Consider the following 7,415-nt stretch of genomic DNA (forward strand, 5'->3'; position numbering starts at 1 on the left):
TTAGTCCTTAGTTTCTATGTTGTAATCAATCATGTAAACAATCTTGTATATATAAAAATATCCTTTTCTTTTGCCGACTTGCTTCTGTTTTGTTTCCTGTCTTGTGAAGATTTTATTCATGCCTTATGAATATTTTCACAAGGATTTAGGCAATTTTGATCGAATTTGGACTTCGTAGTCTTTATAACTGAGTGAGCGTTTACTCAAACTTGAAATAAGGTAGCTCATGGGCTTAGTAGTCGAGTTGAGTGATTGTTTGAATTTGAAGTGATGTAGCCCTTAGGCTTATTAGTTGAGTGAGTGATTCGAACTCGAAGTAATATGACCTGTAGGCGTAATGATCGAGTGAGTGCTTGCTTGAAATCGAAATAAAAATAGCCCGTAGGCTTAGTAGTCGAGTGAATGATTCGAACTCGAAGTAATGTATCACGTAGGCGTAATGGTCGAGTGAGTGCTTGCTCGAACTCAAAATAAAAGTAGCTTGTAGGCTTAGTAGTCGAGTGAATGATTCGAACTCGAAGTAATGTAGCTCGTAGGCGTAATGGTCGAGTGAGTGCTTGCTCGAACTCTAAATAAAAGTAGCCCGTAGGCTTAGTAGTCAAGTGAATGATTCGAACTCGAAGTAATGTAGCCCGTAGGTGTAATGGTCGAGTGAGTGCTTGCTCGAACTCGAAATAAATGTAGCCTGTAGACTTAGTAGTCGAGTGAATGATTCAAACTCGAAGTAATGTAGCCTGTAGGCGTAATGGTCGAGTGAGTACTTGCTCGAACTCGAAAGTGGCCCGTAGGCTTAGTAGTCGAGTGAATGATTCGAACTCAAAATAATGTGGCCCGTAGGCGTAATAGTCGAGTGAGCGCTTGCTCGAACTCAATCTTGTTTGCATAATAAATCTCGAAATAGAGGAATTTTTCTTGGATATAAGATATCGGTAAAGAAGAGAACTTTCTTTGCAAGTCATTATACATGTGTTCATGTTTTGCGTCAGGGCTCGGGCCAACTACATGATCATGGTTCGTTTTGACCATTTGACTCTTACAACTTTTCCTATTGGAACCCTGTTGTTACGAAATAACTTTCTTGCATCAGAACTTGATATATTTGAGGGCTAATGACCCCCAAGTATTCTAGGTTGATTGTAAAGAGGCCTCGGATACTGTTTAATTATTTCTAAGTTTAGCACGATCACTGGTTGCCTCATTAAAAACCTTACCGAAAAACCTATTTGGGATAAAAACCGATCTAAGGGAAAAAGAGTGCAACGCGTGCTTTCAGACATAGGGCTTCGTATTGAAGGATCCATCCTAGCTCCTGATCGGACTCCTGCAGGGGTTAGTTTCGAAATGCAAACGAATATGAGAGGGTCGTACCTTAGCAGTAGTATCATTTTAGGTGCGACACATTCCAATTGCTTAATAGGTGTTTGCCATTTATAATACCGAGCTTGTATGATCCTTTTGCGACGTTTTCGAGAACCTGATACGGTCCTTCCCAGTTTGGTCCTAGTTTTCCTTCGTTTAGATTTCAGGTACTAAGGGTGACTTTCCTTAGCACTAAGTCCCCGAGTTTAAAATGGCGAAGCTTGGTTCTTCGATTATAATATCTTTCGATTCGCTGCTTTTGGACGGCCAATTGAACGAGAGCAGCTTCTCATTTTTCATCCGATAATTCGAGGCTAATGTTCATAGCCTCATTATTTGACTCTTCTGTTGTATACCGAAACCTGGCACTGGGTTCCCCGACTTCAACTGGAATCAAGGCTTCGGAGCCATATACTAAGGAGAAAGGGGTCTCCCCCGTACTAGATTTTGATGTTGTTCGATATGCCCAAAGAACTTCGGGTAGGATTTCTCTCCATTTTCCCCTAGCGTCGTTCAACCTCTTTTTTAGGTTTTGAATGATAGTTTTGTTTGTTGATTCAGCTTGTCCGTTCCCACTGGGGTGGCACAGTGTTGATAATATCCTCTTTATTTTGTGGTCTTCGAGGAATTTCGTCACTTTGCTGTCGATAAACTGTTTCCCATTGTCACACACTATTTCGGCGGGTATTCCTAATCGACATACGATATGATCCCAGATAAAGTCTATAACCTTTTTCTCTCTTACTTTCACGAAAGCATGTGCTTCAACCCATTTAGAGAAATAGTCAGTCATAAATAAAATAAATTTAGCTTTACCTAGGGCTGATGGCAGAGGGCCGATGATATCCATTCCCATTTCATGAATGGCCATGGGGATAGGACTGAGTGAAGTTGCTCTCCGGGATGATGGATCATTGGTGCAAACCTTTGACATTTGTCACATTTTCGAACAAACTCCTTTGCATCTTTGCCCATATTGATCCAATAATACCCTGCCCCTGATTATTTTTTGGACTAACGAATCGGTACCGGAGTGATTTCCACAAGTTCCCTCGTGCACCTCACGTAGGATGTAATCGGTGTCTCATGGACCTAAGCATACTGCCAATGGTCCATCGAATGTCCTTCGATATAGCGTTCCATCTGCAGTTAATGTGAATCGAGCAGTTTTGGTTCGTAGGGCCCTTGAATTTTTAGGGTCCAATGGGAGCTTTCCATTCTTTAAGTATTCAATATATTTATTTCTCCAATCCCAGGTTAAACTCGTAGAATTTATCTCGGCATGACCTTGTTCGATCACGAATCTCGAGAGTTGAACGACAATCGCCGAGCTTATCTCGCCTTCCTTGACCAATGATCCCAAATTTGCAAGTGCATCTGCCTCACTGTTTTGCTCTCGTGGAACATGTTGTAAAGTCCATTCTTTGAAATGGTGCAAAGTGACCTGCAGTTTGTCCAAATACCGTTGCATTATATCTTCTCGAACTTCGAAGGTTCTGTTTACTTGATTTACCAACAGCAAAGAGTCACACTTGGCTTCGATGACTTCTGCTCCCAAGCTTTTAGCTAGTTCGAGACCTGCAATCATGGCCTCATACTCGGCCTCGTTGTTAGTAAACCTAGTAGTTTTGATAGATTGCCTAATAGTGTTACCCGTGGGTGGCTTTAAATCGATGCCTAGCCCAGACCCCTTCACGTTCGAAGCCCCGTCCGTAAAAAGGTTCCATACCTCCGATGACGCACCTGATTTTAATAAGAGTTCTTTTTTGACTTCGGGTACGAGGATCGGCGTGAAATCGGCCACGAAGTCCGCTAATATTTGAGACTTGATGGTCATACGGGGTTGATATTCGATATCGTACCCACTGAGTTCGACGGCCCATTTGGCCAATCGGCCTGATAGTTCGGGCTTGTGCAAAATATTACGAAGCGGGTAAGTGGTTAGTACGCATATGGTGTGATATTGAAAGTACGGTCTTAACTTTCTAGAGGTGCTTATCAGTATAAGCGCCAATTTTTCTAGGTGCGGATATCTAGTTTCTGCTTCTCCTAAGGTTCGACTTATATAATAAACGAAAAATTGCGTACCTTGCTCTTCTCGAATTAGGACATCGCTTACCGCGATTTCCGAAACTACCAAGTATAAGTAAAGTGTTTCGTCTATTTTTGGAGTATGAAGCAGTAGTGTGCTCGATAGATATTGTTTTAATTCCTCTAATTCTTGTTGGCATTCCATGTTCCAAGCGAAATCGTTCTTCTTTTTGAGTAGAGAGAAAAATTTGTGACTTCGATCTGACGACCTCGAAATGAATCGGCCTAAGGCTGCAATCCGTCCCATTAGCCTCTATACAGCTTTCACGTTGTCCATGATGGTGATGTCTTCGATGGAATTGATTTTATCAGGGTTAATCTCGATCCCCCGATTTGACACCATGAAGCTGAGGAACTTGCCCGAATCGACTCCGAAAGCACATTTCTCGGGGTTGAGCTTCATGTTGTATTTCCTTAAAATCTCTAACGTTTCCTGCAAATGGGTCAAATGGTCCTCTGCGCGCAGGGACGTAACTAGCATGTCATCAATATAAACTTCCATTGATTTACCTATTTGTTCCTCGAATATTTTATTTACTAGGCGTTGGTAAGTAGCTCTTGCATTTTTTAGCCCGAAGGGCATCACATTATAACAATATGTTCCATACTTGGTGACAAATGAAGTCTTTTCCTGGTCTTCCGGGTTCATTTGGATTTGATTATACCCGGAATAGGCATCGAGAAAGGTAAGGATCTCGTGGCCGGCCATGGCATCGATCATGCGATCGATGTTGGGCAGCATAAAAGAATCTTTGGGGCATGCTTTGTTCAAATCCTTGTAATCTACACACATTCTAAGTTTGTTCCCTTTTTTAGGCACTATAACTACATTGGCTAACCATTCAGGATATCTTACCTCCCGAATGGACCCTATTTTGAGAAGTATGGTTACCTCGTCCTTTATGAATGTGTGCTTTAACTCGGACTGAGGTCTTCTCTTTTGCTTCACCGGTCCGAACCTAGGGTCCAAGCTTAGCCGATGCATCATTATATCCGGTGGGATCCCTGTTATATCTAAAGAGGACCAAGCAAAATAATCTATGTTATCGATAAGAAATTGAATAAGTTTTTTCTTGAGTTCGGGGGTCAACCCCGTTCCCAGGTATACCTTACATTCGGGCTAGTGCTCGATTAGTGTGACTTGCTCCAATTCCTCAATTGTTGATTAGCATCGGAATCATCGGGAACAATGAAGGATCGAGGGATCCTTTGATCATCATCTTCATCGATCTTCTGATTTTCTGGTTGGGTTAAAGCTGATGTCTGTGATTGCTATTTGGCATCTCGTTTCCCTTTTGAGCCCGATCCTTTTATTGGCGAAGGTGAGGATATTGGATTTGATTCCTTGATGGCAAACATTTCTCTTGCGGCCGATTGTTCTCCGTACACTGTTTTGACTCCCCTCGATGTTGGGAATTTAAGAACCTGGTGTAGGGTCGAGGGTACAACTCTCATAGCGTGGATCCATGGCCTTCCAAAAAGGGCGGTGTACCTCATGTCGCCTTCGATTACGTGGAACTTCGTTTCCTGGATGGTCCCGGCCACGTCTATCGGCAGAATTATCTCGCCTTTGGTGGTTTCACATTCCATATTGAATCCGTTTAGGATCAGGGTCGTGGGTACGATCTGGTCCTGTAGCCCGAGTTGTTGTACGACCTTCAATCTAATAATGTTGGCCGAGCTCCCTGGATCAATTAACACACGCTTAACTTTAGTTTTATTCATAAGTACGGATATTACCAGTGCATCATTATGAGGTTGTATGACTCATTCTGCATCTTCATCATTGAAAGACAAAGTTCCTATGGGTGCGTAATCCTGAGTTCGAGATCGCTTTTCTCTCACAATCGATGTCTTAGTGCGTTTAAGCACCGGCCTTTGAGGGGTATCGACATCGCCGATGATCATGTGAATGACGTGATGTGGTTCTTCTTGTTAGTTCTTGTTACATCCCGCACCTTAGCATTAGGATGTGCCGTGGTAAATCCACATGAGTCCGAAAGGATTATGTCTATTAGGAGGTTATAGTTTAAGACATTATTATTATGAGACCCTGTAAGTTTACAACCTTGATATCGTTAGATATTATGTTAGTGTGGTATTTTCTTTTAAGTGGAGTATTTTAGTAAAAGTTTTATAAGTATAATTTTGGATAGTTACCATTATTACTACTTTCGGATATGGTAAATTATACACATAATATGATAAAGTTTATAAATAAGATTTTCTTTATTGTAAAAAAAAATAGAAATTATTTTCTCACAAGAAAAGAAGGTTATCTTTTTACCATTTTAAGAATTAAGCGTACGAAAATTCTTCTCTTTGTATGAGATTAGGAAAATTAGAATTTGAGAAAAAATATATATTTTTACACGGATATTTTAATGAAATAATAGTGTATATATTTATTTTATATGGTACCACATGACCATGATAGTATGATACATAAAGTGTGTTAAAAGTGGGTAGTATTTTAAGTAATTTGAGATAATTTTTAATTATGCGGGTAAATTGGTAATTATCAAAAATGGTTGGGATAAGTACATCACGTGGCAATGATATGTGATATATTAAAGTGACTATTGAATCACTTTGAGAAGGTGGTATCTCTTAACTATAATACAATCACACACCCCCCCCCCCCCCCCAATTCATTAAGGATGTCTAAGATATTAAAAATCTTGAACCTTCTCAAGTTTGAAAAGCAAGTTTGCCAAACAATGAAATATAGAGAGAGCTAATTAGCTGATCCTCTCTTCAGTCGTTCTTAGTTTGAATCGCAATATCAAAATTTAAACTCTTAGACTTTATCTTTACTCTTTCTTTCTAAGTGTATTTACTTCTTTTTCTTGCCTTTAATATGTGAAGTATAAATTTGACCAAAATAAAAGGTAAGTGTAGTATAAAGATAGTAGAGGTTGAGTTGGATATGTAGTTTTATTGGGATTGTTGAGTGTTGAGAGATTTGAATACAAGAATGAGAGCCATTCTCATACCTTTGAGACGGTTTGTTCTTCGCTGATGATATGTTGTTTCTTTTTTCAATTTCTCATTGCCAAAAGATGAGTTACGTGACCTTATGATAATTCCCTAGTCGACAACACTACCTTCTATCTCACTGGTTCATGCGGCTCAGGTCTCAATTGCTTAAGGGGTCCAGGTATATTAAGGCTAATCTTTCTTTATTTTGGCATGATCCAAGTAATGATACATAAACGTAATGTTATTCCATAAACGTCTTTACTCTTAGTAGTTAAGGATGTCTACGTTATTCATTCCTATGTAAAATGATATTCAAAGCATGTCTAAGTATGTTCCTAAGTTTCTATTGAGGTATTTGATAAAGATGTTAATGTTCATAATATAGTAATACATGCATCTTCATGCATATTCATTTACCACCATGCTACGGCCAGTTGGGCAGACATGCATATTCATTTACCACCGAGCTACGGCCGGTCGGACAATCATGTATTTATTACCGGGCTACGGCCGGTCGGACAGTTACCACCGGTTAGGCAATTATGTATCATTATTTACCACCGGTTGGGCAGTTATGCATTTACCAGCAAGCTACGGCCGGTCGGACAGTTACCACTAATCGGTTGGGCAGTCATGCATCATACGATATGGATAATACAAACAGTCTCAAAGAGAAGCATTATATATAAGTATGATAAGTAGGTATATATATGGTGGCACTTCAGAGATTCATGTTGATTCTTATATGTCTTTAAAGTAATGTGGACTTATTGTTATGTTTCAGTTCTACCTTACATACTCAGTACATTATTCGTACTGGCATTCTTTTGTTGGGGACGCTGCATTCATGCATGCAGGTATAGATAATCAGTTTGATGAGCCCTCATAGTAGATAAGATTGGCAGTCAGCAAAGGATCGGTAAGACTTCACCTCATTCGGAGTGCAGCCGAGTCTGTGAGTCATCGTGTCAGAGTTTTGCTAA

This window comes from Nicotiana tomentosiformis, chromosome 2, assembly GCF_000390325.3.
Source record: "Nicotiana tomentosiformis chromosome 2, ASM39032v3, whole genome shotgun sequence".
Lineage (NCBI taxonomy): Eukaryota > Viridiplantae > Streptophyta > Magnoliopsida > Solanales > Solanaceae > Nicotiana > Nicotiana tomentosiformis.